The sequence below is a fragment of the Malania oleifera genome, chromosome 2 (assembly GCF_029873635.1).
Source record: "Malania oleifera isolate guangnan ecotype guangnan chromosome 2, ASM2987363v1, whole genome shotgun sequence".
Taxonomy (NCBI): domain Eukaryota; kingdom Viridiplantae; phylum Streptophyta; class Magnoliopsida; order Santalales; family Ximeniaceae; genus Malania; species Malania oleifera.
Genome location: NC_080418.1, coordinates 23,522,537 through 23,546,410, shown reverse-complemented (window position 1 = coordinate 23,546,410; position 23,874 = coordinate 23,522,537). Strand labels below are relative to the sequence as shown.

Here is a 23,874-nt window from a genome sequence, read left to right as displayed (position 1 = left end):
ACTTCCCAACTAACAATACTATTGTATTTCAAATTATCTATTACTCCCATCTCTCTCTCTTAGTCTTTTTAAAATTTTTTTTCATCTCTCACACTCTCTCACTCTCATCTCTTGGTCTTTCTATGATTTTTGCTCTAACTATTGTGTTCATCATTTTCGGGCCTCCGATTCTTTGTAATTTTCTTCAATTCTAATTTTGATTTCAATTTTGTATATTATTTTTCTATTATTTTCACAGTGAATTTTTTTTTTTTTCTATTTTTTCTTAAATTTTGGAAGCTTTGAGGTTAGAGCGCTGTATCCGACAGGAATCCGATATCTCTAAAGTCTCGCTCGCTGATCGATTTGCAATAATAATAATAGTCAAGTTATATTGTTTCAATCTACTATATCTATAGATTTATAAATTTATTTTTATTTTTTTACATAATTTGTCAATTTATAGTGTTAATTTTGAAATTTAACTATGTCAATGAGAAAATATGAATCCAGATATGAAAAACGAAGAAAAAAAAAATAGAAAAATTAGTGTCATCACAAAAGGGAGCTCTTGATAAATTTATTTTTAATTCTAAGCAAAATATAAATGAGCTCGCTCCAGTCCCTTTACGAAACTATGTCACAAGAAAAATTAAATAAATTGGGTATGTTATCAATAAAAAAAGAAATACTTAAAAATCTTGAATATAAAATTTTAATTAGTGATTTTGCATCTCAAAAAGTTAGAAAAATTAATTTTAAATAAAAATAAATATTAAGGATTCTTGATTAAATCATTCGCCTAGGGCCCATATTGTGAAGAGCCGGCCCTGTACAGGATTAACTAAAAGATAAAATTGGAAAGCTGTTTAAATATTTCCTCTCTGTGAACACTTTGATATTATGTTTGCTGTGCAGACCCTCGATGATTTAGTGAGGTGCTTCAGAGAGAAATGCTGCACGCTACCCGCAACTCACAACCAGCTACTGTTGAGGTGAGTTACCAAATTGAAGCCAAAGATGAAATCACACACACACACACACACACACACAGACTCGTGTATCCTGACAGGAGAAACATGTGGAATTCATCTTTAATCGGCACCAAAGTAACAGCATTTGTTCTGTACATAAATACTAGTATTTCTGTAAATTGGGTTCTAACTTCAAAAGATTATATCAACTTCAAGGTCAGAGCTATGAAAAAGTAGCCAATTGTTTGATGCTTTGCAATGGTATAAACTGCTATGGGCATCCAACCATTGTGATGTGTTGAGAATTTTGGACTGATTAACAAAGTTAAAGAGGCATTCCAAAGGAAGAACCCAAAAAATTTTGGACTGGAGGTGAAGTTGTATGACTGGCTGAGTATGGGAATTTTTCAACGACAGTTCATATTTATCTATAGGCGATTTTAATGTGGGATCTCGTTGAATGCATTTAGAAATATTTAGCAATATGATTATTCCTTCCCCTTTTAATTTAGTGAGAATTTTTTGGTTGCTTTGGAGCAGGTACGAATTCCAGGATAATAATTCATTGCTTTGTGAAGATAAATTTGGGTATGAACCTGATTGGCTCAAAAGCCGGCTTAAATTCTATCTCGAGTTCTGGTTGGGAGAACGAGCAGCAATGTATGCTCCAGAGGAAGAGCGTTGGGAGTGTCGCTACTGTCAATTTGCTTCTATTTGTCCTACAAATACCAAAAGAGATAATACGACATTAAGCTAGAAAGAATTATGAATATTATTTTATGTTAGCTCCCAGTGCTTCATTCCGCCAATGCTGATATTTGTCAAATGATGTCTCCCCCCTAAGCAAAAATATTGTCGAAGTTTCTTGGTGAAGAATGTTGACTAACTTTATTCAGGGATGTGCTGGTGTTATGTGCATGTTTGTGTAGCATACTTCTTTTGTAGGGTGTATACTTTTCTTTTGTTGAGTGTCAAGCTTAGAGAAAGGAAAACAAAGCAATCTGAGCCGTCCATTTTATGGAAATCCAACGGCTGCTGTTTCACTTTTACTATGGGGGCATGGATGTAATTTTGCTTTTTAATGATTGTAAATAGAAAAGAAAACAGAGGGGCGGGGTTTTTTTTCATCTTCTGTTTTTGCAGCTTCAGAGGGCACCCGCGAGAGTCTTCTGCTTCACCTGAGCGTGAGTCTTCAGCGCACAAGGGAGACCTGCAACCCGAGGAAGCCATCACCCGCCGAGAGAGCCTTTCAACCGCAGCGCACAAGAGAGGGAGACGGCAGGAGGTGGGTGCGGCGTTGGGGATCTCCAGCCTCCTGCGGAGGTTCACACAAGGGTAAGGGAAGGTAATGCACAAATCTATTTCTTTAGAGGTTTCTTTTAGGGAAATCAGGGAGGAAGATAGGAAGAAACCTAGGGTTCTTCGTAGGTGCGAAGAGGGGTTTTCTTGAGTTATTCTTGAATTGATTTCCAGAGAAGATTGGTAAGCCAAGAAAGGATTAATCTGTGTACTTGTATTTATTTCCACCGATTTAATATAGTGTCTCCGAATGTGAGTTTCTGCCGTGGATGTAAGCCAATTTTTGGTCCGAACCACGTAAATGTGTTCTTGTGATTGTGTGATTGACATGTTTATGTTTTGCTGAATTTATTGAGGCTTTGCTAAATATTGGATTGGTGAATAAAATATTTTTCTTGATCAGGCTTAGCACACACGCACACGTTAAAATAAACAGGTTTTAGTTTAGGTGTGGTTGTGGTTAATGCTTAGATAAAATCAGATTCTTATTGTGGTTTGTTTATAATTGATTAAAATCTAAAAATTAGAATTAGCAATCAGCTTATACACACAACAAGTGGTATCAGAGCCTAACTATGTGATGGGGACCGCTAGGTTTGAAATAGAAAAATTCACTGAAAAAAATGACTTTGGTTCATGGAGGATTAAGATGCGTGCCATCTTGGTATAGCAAGGGCTTGAGGAGGCTCTTCTTGGAGAAAAGAAGGGGGCTTCCACTTCACAAGAGGGGAAACCAAGTTTTCCCTCCATCAATAAAGTGAAGCCTGAAATCCTCCAAAAGGCACATAGTGCCATTATCTTGTCCCTAGGAGACAAAGTGCTTAGGGAAGTTGCCAATGAGGATACGATAGTTAGAGTTTGGTCAAAATTAGAAAGTTTGTACATGACAAAATCCCTAAAAAATAGGCTCCATAAGAAGACTAGACTCTACACCTTTAGAATGACCCCTGGAACATCTATTGATGAACATTTAGATGAATATAATAAAATTCTTTTAGATCTTGCTAATATTGATATTAGTATAGATGAAGAAGACTAGACAATTCTTTTATTGAGTTCTCTTGATTCCACATATGAAAATATTAAAGAAACTATGATGTATGGGAGAGAGAGGGCTGACTTTAGAAGATGTGCAAGCCGTTTTGCACTCTAGGGAATTACACACTAAATTTGAGTCTAAATCAGGGTCAGGGGAAGGGTTAAATGTGAGAGGTAGGTCTGAAAAGAGGGACAAGAAAGGAAAAGGCAAAAGGTCTACATCAAAATCTAAAAGCAAAGCACTAAAGTGTTTTGTCTGTCACAAGCAAGGACATTTTAAGAGGGACTGCCTTGAAAGGAAATAGGTTGTCAATGTTATGACTTCTGAATCAAAGGGTAAGGCAGGTATAGTTTTAGATGGGTAAGATAGTGTAAAAGTGTTGAACGTCTCTGAAAAAGATTCAGGAAAAGAATGGATATTAGATTTAGGATGTTCCTTCCACATATGTCCATTGAAAAACTGGTTTGAGTCCTTTGCATGCTTAAAAGGAGGTCATGTTATCCTAGGAAACAACAAGTCATGTAAAATGCAGGGTATTGGGACTATGACACTTCTAATGCATGATGGAATTGAAAGAGTGCTAAGAGATGTGAGGTACATAGCTGAGCTGAAGAGAAACTTGATTTCTCTTGGTAGCTTAGATAAGAATGGGTACACGTTTAAGTCTAAAAGAGGTAGCCTAAGAGTATGTAGAGGTTCACTGGTAGTGATGAAAGGGGTGCTAAAGAATGGGCTGTACACCTTGGTAGGAAAGACAGTGATTGGTGAGGCTTCACCTATCAATCACAGGGTAGAAAATCGGGTTTCCTTTGTGGCATAAGAGACTAGGACATGTTAGCCAACAAGGCCTAAAGGAGCTAGAGAAATAGGGGCTACTTGGGGATAGGAAACTTGAGGAATTTTCATTCTGTGAGAAGTGTGTCTTGGGTAAGTCTACTAGGGTTAGTTTTAAGAAGTCCACTCACACCATGAAACAGACTATTGATTACATACATTCAGACTTGTGGGGGCCTGCTACGGTTAGTTCTCATGGTGGTTCTAGGTATTTTATGTCAATTATAGATGACTTTTCTAGGAAAGTATGGGTTTATATTCTAAAACATAAAAGTGATACTTTGAAAAGTTTAAAGAATGGAAAACCTTAGTTGAAACTCAAGTTGGCAAAAAAGTTCAAACACTAAGAACAGACAATGGATTAGAATACATGTCAAATGAATTTTCTAAATTTTGTAAAGCTGAGGGCATTGCTAGACATTGGACTGTTAGGGATACTCCCCAATAGAATGGATTAGCTGAAAGGATGAATATGACTATTGTGGAAAGGGTAAGATGCATGTTAGCCACTTCAAATTTGCCCAAGACCTTTTGGGCAAAAGCGGTGACCACTGCTGTATACCTTGTTAGTAGGTGTCCTTCCTCAGCCCTAAATTTTAAAACCCCTCAAGAAATCTGGTCAGGTAAGCCTGCTAATTATTAGGGTTTAAAAATTTTTCGATGCGTAGCCTATGCCCACATTAGAACTGATAAATTAGAGCCTAGGGCTATTAAATGCATTTTTGTAGGATACCCAGAGGGGGTTAAAGGCTATAAGCTTTGGGTTGTAGAACTTGGAAAACAAAAATGTATTATTAGGAGGGATGTAGTTTTTAATGAAACTAAAATGGGGGGAAGACCAGAAAATTTAGATGAAAGTGTTGGGTTCTCTAATACTAGTGACTTGCAGCTTGAATTGGAGCAACCCCCCACTTCTCATAGTTATTTAGAAACAGATGCTACAGATTTTGAGGAGCAAAACTCAGAATCAGAAACCTCTAAATTAAGTAAAACGTACCTTCTAGCACGAGATAGGGAGAGGAGGGTTATAAGATCTCCTCAAAGGTATGGGGAAGCTGATATGACAACTTTTGCTTATTCTATTGCTGAAACAGAAATTGAGGTGGAACTTAGGACTTTTAGAGAGGTCATGGATAGTAAAGAGGTTGAAAAATGGATTCTTACAATGTAAGAAGAAATGGAGTCTCTAAACAAGAATAAAACATGGGTGATGGTACCTAGACCGGAAAAACAGAAGCTCATAGGATCCAAGTGGATCTTTAAGAGGAAAGAGGAAATCCCTGGAGTTGAACCACCTAGGTATAAAGCTAGGTTAGTGGCTAAGGGGTTTACACAAAGGGAAGGGGTAGACTAAAATGAAATATTCTCCCCTGTTGTGAGGCATAATTCAATTAGAATTCTATTATCTTTTGTTGTTGTACATGACTTGCATTTAGAACAACTTGATGTTAAAACTGTTTTCTTGCATGGTACTTTAGAAGAAACAGTTTATATCCAACCTCCTGAGGGTTTTGATATAGAAATGAATAAAAATCATGATGTTTATTAAAGAAATCTTTATATGGGCTGAAGCAATCACCTAGACAATGGTATAAACGATTTGATTCTTACATGATTCAAAATGATTTCTGTAGAAGCAATTAGGATGGCTGTGTTTATTCTAAATCATGTGATAAATGTGATATATATTTGTTATTATATGTTGATGGCATGTTGGTTGCTTTTGGAGACTTGGATATGTTAAATCAAGTTAAGTGCATGCTTAAATCTGAATTTGAAAAGAACAACTTAGGACCTATTAAAAGAATACTTGGTATGGAAATAACTAGAGAAAGGAATAAAAAGTTTTTCTATTTGTCTCAAAATTCTTATATTTCAAAGGTGTTAAAAAGATTTGGAATGAGTCATGTTAAATCTACTTCTATTCCTGTTGCACAGCATGTTAAATTGTCTAGAAAACAGTGTCCTGAAACTGAAAAATAAGTCACTGTTTATGAATAGAATACCTTATGCTAATATAGTTGGTAGTGTAATGAATGCTATGATATGTTCTAGACCTGATCTATCTTATGCTGCAAGTCAAGTGAGTAGATTTATGAGCAAACCTGGAAAACCACATTGGCATGCTTTGAAACAAATTTTTCAATACTTGTCTGGAACAAAATAGCAAGGATTAATATTTGAAAAACGGGATATGCATTGTGAAATAGGGTTATAAGGATGTGTAGATTCTGACTATGTTAGAAATCTAGATACCAGGAAGTCTTTGTCTGGTATGGTCTTTTCTTTTTTAGGTAGTGTTATTAGTTAGAAATCACACATGCAGTCAGTGGTAACCTTGTCTACCATAGAGGCTAAATATATTGCCATGACTGAAGCCTTCAAGGAGGCTATATGGATAAAAAGACTGTGTTTAGAGTTAAAAATGTATAGTGAAACCGTTATAATTTATTGTGACAATCAAAGCACTATTCATTTGGCTAGGAATCATGTTTATCATGGTAGGTCTAAACATATAGATGTTAGACTGCATTTTGTGAGGGATATTATTTCTAGTGGTGAAATAGAAGTAAAGAAAATTCCAACAGAGGATAATCCTTCTGATATGATGACGGAAGTAGTACCTAAATCTAATTTGTTCAAACTTGGTTAACCTTGGAAGTTGCTAATGTTTGTTTTGCAGAAATCATCATAGGAGATGCTAAGGAGGTGCAAGGGTCACAAGCTTGCCAATGTGGAGAATTGTTGGAGTGTCAAGCTTAGAGAAAGGAAAACAAAGGAATATGAGCTGTCCATTTTATGAAAATCCAACAGCTGCTGTTTCACTTTTACTATGGGGCATGGATGTAATTTTGCCTTTTAATGATTGTAAATAGAAAAGAAAATAGAGGGGCGGGGATTTTTTTTCCATCTTCTGTTTTTGCAGCTTCAGAGGGCAGCCGCAAGAGTCTTCTACTTCGCCCGAGCGTGAGAGTCTTCAGCGCATGAGGGAGACCTGCAACCCGAGGAAGCCATCACCCGCCGAGAGAGCCTTTCAACCGCAGCACACGAGAGAGGGAGACGGCAGGAGGTGGGTGTAGTAACCGAGAAAAAAAATTTTTAATTAAAAGAAAATATATGTTAATTAAAAATAAATAAATAAAATATAATAAAATAAATTTAATTAATTAAATTAACAAGTAAAATGAATAGTAGGATAAGGAAAAACAAATATATTGAAACAAGATATATATATATATATATATATATATATATATAATAGTGCAAGCTTCTCTAAGAAGCTTTGTTTCAATTTCATCAAATCAAATTTGAATTGGATTCCGGATTCCTGTGCCCAGTGTTCTCAACTCTCTCTTAGTCTCTCTCAGCGTCCACGTCTCCCTTGTCTCTTCTCTCCCATTCTCCTCCACCTCGTCTCCGTTATTTGGTCAATCAAAAATCTGAAAATACCATTGGGCTCTGCTCGCCGCCATCGACATTTCTACTGGAGGGGATCTATCGTGGGAGCGACGTAGGCATATCACCTGGGGTAAGGCCAAATCTCAAACTTACCTCAATTTTTCTTAAATTATAAGCCCCATTAACAAACGAAAATTGTCAGGAGACTCGTGGGAAGATTCGCTACAATCTAACAAGAGCGAGTTTTCGAATTGGAGCTCCGGGGTACCAATCCTAAATCGAGGGTAAGTTTGATAATTTAGGATTTTATTAGGCTATTTAGGGTATTCAGAACCTAGGGAAATTTTTGGGAAAGTTACTCTAGGAATTGTGACGAATAATATAGTGAATTTTGAATTTCAGGGCTCAGTGATTTTTTTTTTTTTAACGCCTAGGGCGTAGACCAGGCTATTAGTGGACTTTTTCAGGAATCAGGTAAGGGGATTAAGTTAAGTTAGGAATTTTATTTAATGTGAACCGATTAAATTAATATATTTATTTATTTATTCATTTGAGAATTTAAATGCTATTTTGAAAACCAACCGTTCGAAATGGGTTTTACAAACGCAGGATAGACGATATGATATTTTTGAATAAAATGAACGGTGGAAAACTTGTTTATTAATATGGATATCTTAGAATGTGGAAAATTGTGTGGCAGATGATTTAATTTGTATGAATTATTCTATATCTAGATTTGAGATTTTGAAATACTGAATTGTTTGTGAAATACTGCATTGGTTGAAAAATACTGAAAATGCTTGTGAAAATACTGGAACTGTGTATGAAATGTAAGAGTTTGAACTAATAACCAATGGTCGGGTGTTATTTGATTGGCCAAGGGCCAAGATTATTATTTGACGGCCGAGTTTTATTAATGACTATATGCCGAATTGTATTTTGTGGCCGGGGGCCAAATTTTTGGAATAACAAGAAATATATGTGAATTGATATTTTAAATGATGATTTCTATTATCTAAATTGCATGATATGCTTTAGGAACCCTGGGGACCAATGTATTGTGAGCATGATATCATTGCTAGTTAGATCATGTGCATCCACACTGTCTAGATAGAAGTGTAGGGGGTCCAGCCGACTACCTGCATGAGGTTGAAGTAAGGGCGTCAGACAACTTTGCTGTTGATGCCTGCAAATGTGTTTGCAGAGGATATTATATTTGACTTTGTTTGGTCTGATCACCCGGGCTTAGTTCAGCCTTCAGGCTGCACAACCCGTGCCATGGGGATGTAAATGGCGTGTTTGTCGCAGGGAGTGTCTTATGTGCATATTTGTTAATTTATGTGAATACGGTTAATTAATAAGATAATTTCGAGGGCTTACTAAAAAATGTGAGTGCCCTGGTAGCAGTAATGGTACTAGAGCAGAGGGAATCTATAACGACCTGCTTAATTAACTGTTTTTTTTTTTTTTTATATACCATGATATTTAACATACTCTGATTCCATACTGGGATAAACCCAACCATAAACCTAAGCAGCAAGAAGCAGAAATTGAATAAACATATCCACATGTAAATATATACAATATCATACCATACAATACCAAAGTTCTACATGTTTCCCAAAATATACACATATCACTGTTTCCCAAAATACCCTCAACAATGTTGAGATATACAAAAACACTCCCAAATCATACTCACTCTCTGACAGGGCACCACTGAAGCCCCTCTATCTGCGAGCCTGATCCATTTGCCTACCTGGATCACCTAAAAAATGATTCAACACTGGGATAAGCCAATACTCAGTAAGACGAAATATGATATTACTAGTGTGTGGCAAATGAGTTACAATATCATGAAAATATGTTTTCGTATAATCATGTATAACTGGATATGTAAGTACAGTATAAGTAATAAAATACACCACCCTTTTTCCATGTTACTTAACATAACAGTGTTGTAGGTTACTATTCAAAATACTTCTAGTGTACATAAGTTATTCCCTGTTTCTGTAAATATGTATATACGTAATAGTAACTGAAGAGATATGCGGCGTTGGGGATCTCCAGCCTCCAGCGGAGGTCCACGCAAGGGTAAGGGAAGGTAATGCACAAATCTATTTCTTGGGAGGGTTTCTTTTAGGGAAATCAGGGAGGAAGATAGGAAGAAACCTAGGGTTCTTCGCAGGTGCGAAGAGGGGTTTTCTTGAATTGTTCTTGAACTGATTTCCAAAGGAGATTGGAAAGCCAAGAAAGGGTAAATCTATGTACTTGTATTTATTTCCATTGATTTAATATAATGTCTCCGAATATGAGTTTTTGCCGTGGATGTAGGCCAATTTTTAGGTCGAACCACGTAAATGTGTTCTTGTGATTGTGTGATTGACATGTTTATGTTTTTCTGAATTTATTGAGGCTTTGCTGAATATTGGATTGGTGAATAAATATTTTTTCTTAATCAGGCTTAGCTCGCGCGCGCGCGCACACACACGTTAAAAAAAAATAGGTTTTAGTTTAGGTGTGGTTGTGATTGGTGCTTAGATAAAATCATATTCTTATTATAGTTTGTTTATAATTGATTAAAATATGAAAATTAGAATTAGCAATCAGCTTATACACACAACATCTTTATGTAAAATGGAATTTCAATTGTTGATTTTTTATCAAGTGATTATATGCAAGTTTGTTGCCCTCTTTCTCTCTCTCTATCTCTCTCTCTCTCTCTCTCTCTCTCTCTCTCTCTCTCTCTCTCTCTCTCTCTCACACACACACACAAAAACACACACATGAATAGGAATTTTGAAGTTTAGGCCCAACTATAACAAAGGCAAGTTCTCAATTAATGCATATGGTTCCAAAACAATTGTGAAATTACGTCGATTATGCATGCACAAACAAAAATACGAAAATTAAAGAAAAATCAAAGAGAGAAGAAGAACATGAATTGACGTGGCTCGACAATATGGCTACATCCATGGAGTCCCTGTGCAATTTCCACTATCAATGAAAAATTATCTTTAAGGTTTCAACCCTCGACTACAATATGTATATATATGTATGAAAACCTCAAAATACCCTCATATCACTACAAGAAATAAGGTTATTAGTGGCGGCTTTAAACCATCATTAATAATCAAAAAATCGACACTAATAGTATTAATCACGGTTTTTTCAGTATTAGTGACGGTTCTAACTTTGTCACCATATCTGTAGATACTATACTTATTAGTGACGAAATATTCAAACTGTCACTAATACTCAACTGCCACTAATATCGTAAGACCATCACTATAAATCATATATATTATCTGGTCAAATACGTCACCAAAATCGAAGTATTAGTGACAGTTTTAATAACCGTCACTAATATAACATTATTAGTGACGCTCAATAAACTTTCACTAATGTTATGCTTTTCGTAGTGACGGTTACTAAAACCGTCACTAATAATATACTGAGTAATGATTATAAAACTATTACTAATATTGTGCCTTTAGTGCCGATTTTGAAAGCAGAAAATGTTGATTCTATAGTAACGGTTTTAGACTTTTAGTGACGATTAATAAACCGTCACTAATACTTTGAAATATATAATTTTTTTTTAAAATTCCTATAAAAACCTATAATTACATTTTGGCACACATAAAATTAAAACAGAATTACTAAAACATTCATAAATTATTCAAAATTCAAATACATATAAACAAATACAAATTGAAATTAAAAGATAAAAAATAATTTTGTTTAGAAAGTTTAGAATACAGGAAAATTCGAAATTAAAGTTGTAGTGCATCGACCCAACTATAGTTGTAATGACCCAAAAATTCATACCATTATATATATAGACTGTAAAATTATATTACTCTGATACCTTTTATAAAATCTACTATAATGTCTCGGTCCCAAAGTGGACATTGAGAATTCCTGTTCATAGAAACAAAACACCTATGCAACAGAAAACATAATTTACATCACCATAATTACAATATCAGAGTTTCAATAATTTCCAAACATACATGCACATCTTTCCAAAATCCTACACCAGATCACCTAGGAGCTACCCAAAAATATATCTTCCAAAATCACTTACCCTACAAACAAGGCAATACAAGGGTCTCCTCTATCTCCGAGCCTGATCTGCTCGTCTAACTGGATCACTTGAAATGTTTATAAATACTGGGATGAAACAACTCTGAGTAAGACGAAATATGTTATCATCAGTGTGTGACATATGAGTTTACGTGAGCAATATATTTATTAATCAGGCTGTAACTGAGATAGCAAATAAATATAAGTTACATCATAACTCACACCTATGTCACTTAAAGTACAAGTGTTTATTAAATTTCTATTTAATCATACTTTTAGTTACTATATATATATATATATATATATATATATATATATATATAATTGTGAAAACTTCCCTGGATGGACAACTGTATGTCATGATTTAACCCCTCATGATAAGGTTGTGCGGTCCAAAGGCTGGACTTAACACTAGCTGGCCTACCAGGATAAGTCAACTAAAAACCTCTATCGTCAAATTGTCCGCCTCAACTTGGACTACTAGGGAGTCTTTGTCTCTCCCAAGGCACAATCTACTACTCATAAAATCCACACTCTATCTAAGATGTGTGGTTGCACTCTGAATTGTAATAGCTACGGTACCGTACTCTGTAATCTGATCTGGTCCATCAGGGTCTGATACTATATAATATTGTTATATACATATTTTTCTATTTTACCTAAAATAAATTGTGTTAACCATAATGCTGTAATAAACTGAGCTGTATAAACTGTAATATCTGTGTGTTATAATTTTGAAATCTGAATTTCATGGTATTGTGAAAACTGAATATTATAATTCTGTATAGCCATGTAAACTATAATTCTGTAAAACACTGTATAAACATAGTTCTATAAATAAAACTATATAATCTGTACATCATGATTCTATAAAAACTATATAATCGTAGTTCTGTAAAAGTTGGGTAAAATTTTGTACTATACCAATATTCTTATGCCACATAATAATTAAAACTCATTAAATATAATATGTAAAACTATATAATTTCTTACTCTAAATTAGTTAAAATCTTACTCTTGGAAACTCATAATCATATACTATATTTTTTTGGTAAAATTTCTAATTTATCTAGTATAACATATTTCCCTTACCTATCTCCTGATAAGCCTGCTGAAACTCTAAATTTATGCCTCACAGCGTTCGAAACTCAAAACTCTGAAATTATACATATATATCTCGCTGTCAATCAACTGAATATCCAGAATAATTATCATATTCACATCTTTCCTGAACACGTATATTCATAATTTCCTAAACTATAAACTATTTATTATCTTTACCTGGGTTCTTAAGGAAACACCTACTAGGATTCTTAGCCCGTGCCTGCGGCGTTCTTACCAAACGCTGAATTTCACAAAATCCTAATTCCTTAGTTCGACCCCAAAATTATGTTCATATACACATTCCTAAACCTATACACCCATTAAATTAATTAAATCACCAATAAACACTCAAATAATATCCTTACCTTAGTTTTGGGATGGTGCCTGAATTCCTCAAATCAAAATTCTGCTTTGGTAAACATGTAGAGAAACATGGAGTCGGATCGTCGATCGAAGGTGTTTGGAGTGAGAAAATGAAGAGAGAGAGAGAGAGAGAGAGAGAGAGAGAGAGAGAGAGAGAGAGAGAGAGAGTCCATTGGAGAAAGAGAGTTTTTGAAATCATGTAAGAAAAATAACATGCAGCCCCTTTTATATATTCTGTCTCTAGTAAAAACCATCGACGATTTTCTCTGACTCTTAGAAAATCGTCGCCGATTTTCTATTTAACCGGCCCAAAATTACCATTTACCCATTACTGATCCACGGTAAATTCCCATAACCATTGACGATTTTCTATGACTCTCAGAAAATAGTCATCAATTTTCTCATCTCGTAGTCAAAAATCCACTTTTTTTCCAATTCCTTTCATTATTATATTATTTGGGTCTCTACAGTAGTGCCTGTAATAGTCGTAGTGGTCTAACAACCGCAAACCCTATAAAATAATATTATACAATAAATTAGTATACAATGTTTGAAAATATACGTATATACTATAATTAAATATGATTTGATAGCAAAATGATTGGACATTCGGATATAATGTAAAAAAATGATACAATTGTAAATAACTAAATTTGATCGGTCGAAAGTCACCTCACTTGGTTCGAACCTCGTATGATCGAATTTGTAAGCTAAGTTTACTAATTAGTTTGTCTATATTATAACTTTACTTCCAAGTGGGGAAAAAGCTCTCGGGGATGAGTTTTTGGGGACCTTCAGATTCGGTACATCCAATTCGATGTGACAGACATGTTAAAACTGACTGAACTCAGTTTGGACCTTGTATGCCCGAATTTGACACATGAATGATTAAATTTAACTAAGTGTACTAAGTTCGCCGCTAAGCGTATAATTTTCAATTGGAATGGAGTTTTTAGGCACCGTTAGATCCGACACGTCCAATTTGATGTGACGAACGTGTCGGGATTGCCCATGTTTGGTTTGGACCCCGTATGCCCGATTTGGACACCTGAGTGCTTAAAATGAACTAAGTTTACTAAGTTTGTTTCTACTTTAACTTTGCTTCTAACTAGGGAAAAAGATCTCCAGGAAAAGTTTCTAGGGACCGTCAAATCCGACACGTCCAGTTCGATGTGACAGACATGTCCGGACTGAAAAAACTCAGTTTGGACCTCGTATGCCCGAATTGGACACATGATTGGTTAAATTCAATAAAATTTACTAAGTTTGCCTCTAAGTGTATAATTTTCAATTGATATGGAGTTTTTGGGTACCGTCAAATCTAACACATTCAGTTCGATGTGACGGATGTGTCAGGACTGATCACACTTGATTTGGACCTTGTATGCTCAATTTGAACACCTGAGTGCTTAAAATGAACTAAGTTTACTAAATTTGTTTCTATTTTAACTTTACTTCTAAGTGGGGAAAAAGCTTTCGGGGAGGAGTTTTTGGGGACCGTTAGATCCGGCACGTCCAGTTCGATATGACAGATGTTTTGGGATTGACCAAACTCAGTTTAGACCTCAAATGCTCAAATTGGACACATGGGTGGATAAATTAAACTAAGTGTACTAGTTCGTCTCTAAGCATATAATTTTCAATTGACATGGATTTTTTGGGAACTGTCAAATATGGCACGCCCAGTTTGATGTGAAGGACATGTTGAGATTGACCACGCTCGGTTTGGACCTCGTATGCCTGATTTAGACACCTAAGTGCTTAAAATAAATTAAGTTTACTAAGTTTGTTTTTATTTTAACTTTACTGCTAAATGGGGAAAAAGCTCTCGAGGAGAGTTTTTGTAAACCATCAGATCCGGCACATCTAGTTCCATGTGAGAGACGTGTCGGGACTAACCAAACTCAAATTGGATATATAGGTGGTTAAATTCAACTAAGTGTACTAAGTTGTTTTCTAAGCGTACAATTTTTCGATTGACATGGAGTTTCTGGGCACTGTCAGATCTGGCTCATCCAATTCAATGTGATAAACGTTTCTGAATTAACCAAACATAGTTTGGACATCATATGCTCCAATTGGACACATAGGTGGTTAAATTCAACTAAGTGTACTAAGTTTGCCTTGAAGCGTATAGTTTTGGGCACCGTCAGATTTGGCACGGCCAGTTTGATGTGACGGACGTGTTGGGACTGACCATGCTCTATTTGGACCTCGTATGCCTATTTTGGACCTTGAGTGCTTAAAATGAACTAAGTTTACTAAGTTTGTTTCTATTTTAACTTTGCTTCTAAGTGAGGAAAAAGTTCTCGAGGAGGAGTTTTTGGGGACCGTCAGATCTGACACGTCTAATTCGATGTGACAAATGTGTCAGGACTGACTGGACTCATTTTGGACCTCATTTGCCTGAATTGGACACATGGGTTGTTAAATTCAACTAAGTATACTAAGTTCTCCTTTAAGCGTATAATTTTCAATTGACATGAAGTTTTTGGGTACCATCAAATCCAACATGTCCAGTTCAATATGATGGACATATTGGGATTGACCACGCTTGGTTTAGACCTCGTATGCCCGATTTGAGCACCCGAGTGCTTAAAATAAACTAAGTTTACTAAGTTTATTTCTATTTTAACTTTACTTCTAAGTTGGGAAAAAGCTCTCGGAGAGGAGTTTTTAGGGACCGTCAGATCCGGCATGTATAGTTCAATGTGAGAGATGTGTCAAGACTGACCAAACTAGGTTTGGACCTCAAACGCTCGAATTGGACACATGGGTGGTTAAATTCAATTAAGTGTACTAAGTTTGCCTTTAAGCGTATAATTTTCAATTGGCAAGGATTTTTTGGGTACCGTCAGATTTGAAACATCCAGTTCAATACGATAGACGTTTCGAGACTGACCATGCTCAGTTTGGACCTCGTATGCCCAATTTGGACACCTAAGTGCTTAAAATGAACTAAGATTACTAAGTTTGTTTCTATTTTAACTTTGCTTCTAAGTGGGGAAAAAGATCTCGAGGAGGAGTTTTTGTGAATTGTAAGATTCGGGACATCTAATTTGATGTGACAAATGTGTCAGGACTTATCGAACTCATTTTGAACCTTGTATGCTCAAATTAGACACATGGGTGGTTAAATTCAACTAAGTGTACTAAATTCACCTCTAAGCATATAATTTTCAACTGACATGGAGTTTTTGGGCACCGTTAAGTCCGGCACATCCAGTTTGATGTGACAGACATGTCAAGACTGACCAAACTCAGTTTGGATCTCATATGCCCGAATTGGAAACTTGGGTGGTTAAATTCAACTAAGTGTACTAAGTTCGCCTCGAAGCGTATAATTTTCAATTGACATGGAGTTTTTGGGCACCGTTAGATCCAGTATGTCCAGTTCGATGTGATAGACGTGTCGGGACTGAACGAACTCAATTTGGATCTCGTATGCCCGAATTGGACACATGGATGGTTAAGTTCAACTAAGTGTACTAAGTTCGTCTCTAAGCGTATAGTTTTCAATTGGCATGGAGTTTTTTGGCACCGTTAGATCTAACACGTCCAGTTCAATGTGACTGACGTGTTGGGACTGAACATGCTCATTTTGGACCTCGTATGCCTGATTCAGACTGTAACGCCTCAAAAACACGTACATTAAATACTTAAAATCTCATATCATATCCACATCATTCGTAAACACATGCCTTTAAAGCTCATTTGTAAAATTGTTAAGGACCTAGTGGAGTCCAAAATATCAGTGTCCATAATTTAATTAAAAAGCAACAAAAGCAAAGTGTTTTTATACAACCATAATTACCAGAGAGATAACCCAACCTTGGCATCAACAAGTCCCAAAATAAACATGTGTCCACCCCAGAATGTCCAAAAACATCTAACATAAACAAAACAATATCTTGCCTACACTCACCCTCGACGAGATCATCTAAGTCTCGCCCTAGAGCTCCTAGGCTTGACTCCCTGAAGGCCCTGAAAAGTTGATGTTTCGATGGGGTGAGACACCTCTCAATAAAACGGAATACATTATTATCAGTGTGTGGCAGATGAGTTTTATTGTATATTCATTTATAAACATTTCTTATATTGTCCCTAAATACATATGTCATCGATATAAATAATATGATGCAGTTCAGATAAATCTATTAACGTAGGTTTTATGACATATCTCAAATAATATAAAGCAATTCATAATAAATCTACTAACATAGGTTTTACAACATATCACAGATAATTTAATTAACACTTTTATATACACACAAATTTACTATACTAAGCATACCTCCCCATCAGCATTAGTACGGACACCACACAGGCTTTCTACCCTATTTATATGCCACACAAGCCTTCTACTCCAATTTATATACCACACAGGCCTTCTACTCCGATTTATATGCCACACATGCCTTCTACACCGATTTATACGCCACACAGGCCTTCTACTCCAATTTATTTGCCACATAAGTCTTCTACTTCGATTTATACGCTACACAAGCCTTCTATACAGATTTATATTTAGTCACTTCATATTTCTCAATTCGATGCAAAGTCTAACTTACCATAAAACAAAATTAAATTGTCATATTCATATCAAACTTGTCATTTCATAATTAATAGGGGGGGAAAATCAGGAGCAAAAATTGTTGACAAAACTAATTGTGTAAAGGAGGAGAAGAATAGCAAATTTTTTTGGCAAAACTAATTGTGTAAAAGGGGAGAAGAATTAGGCTAAACAACTTTATGTATGAACATGAGCATACTTCATTTGACATGAGCATATTTCATTTGTTGAATATTTAATGCATTATTTGAGGGGGAGCCTTGTTAGGCGTAACCCATTTTATATTTTTACTCGTGTATTTGTCATCATAAAAAAGGACTCTATCAGTCCAATCCGGTTTTGATAATGACAAATTATTTGGTATTTGATCTGTGCATTGAGATTGTGAACATGAACAATATTTAGCATGCACAGAAAGATTAGTCATGGAAGCCATAAAGATTAAAGCATACACAACTTGGCACAATCCATGGAACTAAAAGAGTTGAAGAATGAAGATGCAAGCGTCAAGTTCAAGATAGTCATGAGAATGGGTATTTAGAACTAAATGTACTCACATCTTTCATATGATTTAATTTGAGACTCAACATATACTCTAGACTGACCTTAGGACTCATGCATCTCATTAACATCATTAGGGGATATTTATGGACTTAGTCATATTTTTGAAACCCCGAAAAATATTTTATAAAAGAGCAAAGCAGATTTTTTAAACTAGAAAGAAAAAGAATCTAGGAAATGGTCAATTCAGAAGACCGAACTCAACGCTCAGTCGTCCGAAGATGTAACATCAAAAGACCGAAATTAAGTTCAGTCGTCTGAAGAATTAATGGTGAAACACATAACCTAGTAGAAGCACCTCAGAAGACTGAACTCAAATTTCAATCGTCTGAACCCGACACTTTAGAAGACTGAACCCCAACTTCAGTTGTTTGACCTTGTGTCCAAGTTAATTTTTCGAAACTCTAAGGAACTTCAGTTAGCTGGGCCTTAACCCTTAATCGTCTGAACCTATGGGGAAAGTTTAAAATTTTAATTTTTAATGAGAGAACTCATGAATTAATTTTTGATCTAACGGTTAAGATTCATTCTAAGGGCAAGATACCTACATAATGAACATCTAAACCCTAGTGCCCGAGAAAAAAAAAAAGAGAGAACAAACCTTTGGCATACAATTGAAAAGATTGCATGTTTAGCACAACTTTGAATACACTGCTGAAACTTTTACGTGGGATTTCAAAGTTCTTACGTCGATTCTGAGTTAAGGCTATCTTGATTTTCAAAAGACAACCTAGCAATCATTCTGGAATCATTTTGGTATTAAGGTTTGGTAAATTGATCTGCACGTTAATATTTATTCTCATAGAGTTTTTCATCTAAACTGATTTGCTTGTTGATATATATTTTTCAAAAAACTTTTCATCTCAAAATCTATTATTGAATATAAGCTAAGTGATTGATCTTGAGTGTACTTACTTATAGATTATTTAGATAAGATCACTACTTAAGAAATATTTTCGCCATTAGTTAAATGGTTTTGATTCAAGTGTGTATTCAGTTAAATGCTTTATATTTATCTTAAAACCACTTGATTAAATATCCTTAGTGTTCATAACTATATATTTTATTGAGAGATATTTTCTAGAAAACATTATATTCAGTTTTTGATCCTTGGAAATCACATTATGTATATATATTTGCATATTACAAAGATCGTATTGTGGTTGAATATTTGAAAGAAAGCATTCTGAATTTGATCGATATAATATTCAAGACAAAGCTTTTGATAAGTTCACATTTGATATTCGTACATGTTAGCAAAGAGAACTAGAACCCTAATTTTCTCCAAAGCTTTTACATAAATCATTACTTGGGAGATTTGATAAAAGAGAAATTGGTTGAAACATTTCACTCATATAACGATTGTATCGTTTCATACATACTAAGCTTCAAGTTTCATCATGTGCATATGTGATAGGTTTCAATTGTACTCACTAGCTTTGTTAGAAGCGAATCTTGAGTTGTTTTGCAGATTTGATATTATATTGTAATCACAATTCGAGTTGTGAACCGGGTGAGGAGGAAGTTGTACCTCTTGTAAGCAGCGGATGTAAGGGAAGCTTCATCTCGGTTAAAGGAGCAGGGATATAGTGGAATCCTTGAGTGGGTTGCTCAAGACGAGGACGTAGGTTGGGTTAGCTGAATCTCGTAAAATCTATGTTTGCCTTCTCTCTTCCTTTATCCTTTTATTTTCTGCACTGCATATTCATTACTCGTATTTCATATGTGTATGTTTAAATAACCTCACACGCACTTGATAATTAATTGGGAAAACATTCATTGAATCCCTGTAATTGATTTGTTAAATTTAAAAATAGGGATTAAGTGGTAAATAATTTTAAAGTTTTTAAAAATACCCAATTCACCCCCACCCCTCGTGGGATTACACCTAAATTAACACCCCTCTTTCGTCGACGAACGTCCTTCTGTATTTCGGCAACGAATTTGATAGGGTCAAGGGGCCCATAAATAGGATTTTGGTTGCTTCATTGTTAAGAAAAGTAAATCTCTCTCTCTCTCTCTCTCTCTCTCTCTCTCTCTACAACCTGCGCCCACACTCTCTCTCTCTTCGATCTTTAGCCGATCATTGCCTATTTTGACAATCAGAAGTTACCACGAGGATCAGAGAGCGAATATCTACAAGTCTAGTAAAGTGGATTCTTTATCTTGGGAAAAAACTAGGGTTCGGTGTTCGAGCGTCTCGGGTCGTTTTTCAGGAAATAGGTAAGGGGATTATATTATCTCAACTATATTTATGAGTTCTAATGAAATGAAATGTTAAAACGGTTTTTAGATAAGTAGTTACGACTTTTCTAGGGTTTCTAGGCTTAAGGTTCGATTAACTAACTTTATTTTTGAAACCAACCATTTAAATTTAAGTATGATATTTTTAAAGTATAGTATTGGACTTTCTGAATGTTTTCATTGGTTGGGAAATTGTTATTTCAAACCATAGACTTGTTTTAAAATCAACCAAAGACAGTAGGGTTGATTATCTCCATTTTTCTCGTATTTAGCTATATATCTATATTTAGTAAAATAACAACTTGAAGATATTCATACCCCAGTTTTAGCAACAATATTTACTTTCTTAAGCAGATGATTTATTTATGAGTTACCAGATGAAAACTTGTGTGGCATGAGTGTATTTTTAATTGGTATCAAATAAGCAGGTTTTGTGTAATACTGAAATGTAACGACTATATGCCGAGATAAGAGATATGATGGCTATATGCTAAGAGATGAGATATGATAGCTAAAAGCCGACTTTATGATACGCTGGTTTTTACCGTGGCAACATCTAACAGATATTTTATAGAGATACATACAGATTATATTGTATATAGTTTTATGAAATAAATTATGATTACAGTTTTATACGATGTAAATTGTCATATATGATAGTAGAGCCATGTTATGATGATCTCATGGTAAGAACACGGTACCGTAGTTATATGTATGTAGGGGTACAACCACACATCTCAGATAGAGTGTGGATGGAAAAGGCAATCGATGGCCTGGGTAAACTACTCCCCAATGCAGAAATTTCGGGGCCCCATCCGATGGAGTAATTCCAGATGACTTACCATTCAGGTAGCCTTTGGGCACAAAGAGAATAGGCACCATCGTACTACTTTATGTTTGATCTAACATTAGTCGGCCGGCTATTTGTTAAGTCCAGCCTCTGGGCCGCACAACCCATCATGAGGGGAAGCATGTCACATGTGTGTGTGATGGCATGACGACGCTAGTCCTACAGACTAGGTTGTATCTTCTAGGCATATATGGGCATATTTTTTTATAGAAAGGGCTATATTGAGCCAATAGTATGTTAGTATGAAAGTATGTATTTTTCAGATTTACAGAGTAATACAGATTTTTCATATGCCAATTAAATATATTTTAATGTTAGTAATATATGTATATACGAAATCTCATGCTAGTCACACACTGGCGATAATATAATCCGTTTTACTAAGAGGTGTCTCACCCTAACATACAAATGTCGTTTCAGGTCCTCCGAGGGATCGAGCCTAGCATCATGTCAGGCTGAGTTTGGATAGTAGACATTCTTTGTCAAAGTTGGTGAGATATTAGACAGTGTTTGTCTCTTTTGGGGATTGTAATATATAACAGATTATGTTTTCAGTTATGTATGGATGTATATAAGAAATAGTTAGAAACTCTGGTAAGTGTTAGATGATGTATATATTTCCACTGTATATGTTTATACAAATCAGTATGAAACACCAATTTTTCCCTTTTTGGGGGGGGGGGGGGGATGTTGTATATGTATAGTATTAGAGAAATGTATGTTATGTATGTTTAGTGGCACTTCGGACCCACTGAGAGAGTCGAGGCACTACAAGAAAAAAAAATGAGGAATCTTTTAATATGAGAATATTCTTTTTATTTAAATGATCAACACCTTCTTTTCTTCCTTCCTTTAACATATTTCTTTTCCTGCATTTTAGTTTGTAAACAAGGGGAATACTTGGACAATTTTCATTTAATCCATCATCTTGAAATTTATATTAATATTTCATATTTCCAAATTTCGGTGTTTATAAAAATTTTCACCAACACAATAGGTGCCATAAGATTGATATTTCTTATGAGCATTCTTGTTTTGTTTTATTTTTTAAAGTACAAAAGAAATGCTTTTTTTCTTCTATTGGATTTTTGTAACCTTAGTCATTGAATAGGTGATATTTAGGATTTGTTTGGTATTATTGATATTTTCTATTTTTCATTTCCCTTTCTATATAGTAAAGAAAGGGATTATAAAAAGTACGTTTCTTTAGTTTATTTGGTATCATTGTTGTTTTTATTTTTTGTTTTTGTTTCTACACAGTGAAAAAATAGATCATAAAAATAGGTTTATTTATGTTGTTAGTTTTTTATTTATATTTTTGATTTTCAATTGTTAGTGAAAAGAAAAAATGAAAATCATACTGAAAATCAAATTTTATGATTTTCACTTATTTTGACAACCTATTGTTAGAAAGTTTAATACCCAAAATATTTTTTTTAGATTAAATCATTCATTTTATATGCTTTAAAATAAAAATAAAAATAAAATGATCATATAAATTTAAATATAATTAAAATAAAAATATACATAAATTTTAAAAAATAATAGTAAAGCCAATTACAAAATAATTTTACTATTTTTCAATTGTCATGTCAACTACAATTTTTATTGTAAAGTAAAATTTGAAAGTATAATAATCAAGTAAAATAATTATAATAACTTTTATTTTTATTATACTATTTTTTTTATATGTATTATTTGAAAATTTATTGTTTTTATCATATTTTTATAATATTATTTGATTTAAAGATGAAAATGAGCATTTTAATTAAGTTTTTTTAATTTGTGTAAGTTTAATAAATATTAACCAACTAAGTTGTTGATTTCTAGTTTTTAGTTTTTGTTTCTGGTTTTTAGTTTTCGTTTTTATTATTTTTTACTAACCCCTTATATCGTGAGTTTTTTTTTTTATTTCTGTCGGCGATTTTCAGTTGTTTGTGCAAAAATTAAAAACTATATTTTATTATCTTTAATCATTTTGACCACCTTTATCAGAAAATTTTAATGTTTAGAAATAGTTTTTTTTTTTACGTAAATCATTAATTTATACATATTTTTATTCAAAATTAATGATCATAAAAATATCTATAAATTTAAAAAAATTAAAAATAATAAAAACTAATATTTTTACTAATTTTTACTTGCATGTACGGTACAATTGTTACTACAAAGTGAATTTTAAAAATATAATAATTAATTAAAATAATTATAATAATATTTATTTTTATTGTGGTATTTTTAACTTATATAATTTTGTATTGTTGTTATTCAAATCATATATATTTTTAAATATTATCTAATTTAATGACAAAATCAGACATTTTTCAATTAACATTTTAATATATTACTTTATCAATACTAAGTAAACAGTTTTTAGGTTTTGATTTTTAATTTTTAATTTTTAATTTTGTTTTCTTAATTTTTAAAAGTATTACCAATCCGTTCATAATTTTCTCTTTTTTCTTGCAAAAGATGCAAAGGTAATGCCTCGTAGGAATTCTTAAATTTGAAGTGACAGCCTTACACCGTAAGAATCCCGCTGCAAAATGTGTAGCAATTTGCAAAG

General features: G+C 34.1%; 1 long non-coding RNA gene across 1 annotated transcript; it reads left to right on the top strand.

Moving 5' to 3' along the window:
- The first annotated feature begins 2,079 nt into the window (after window positions 1-2,079).
- Window positions 2,080-7,297, top strand: LOC131149850 (uncharacterized). The gene is made up of 2 exons (XR_009135308.1): window positions 2,080-2,298; window positions 6,809-7,297. It is a non-coding gene; the product is annotated as an uncharacterized LOC131149850 (long non-coding RNA).
- Window positions 7,298-23,874: the final 16,577 nt, after the last annotated feature.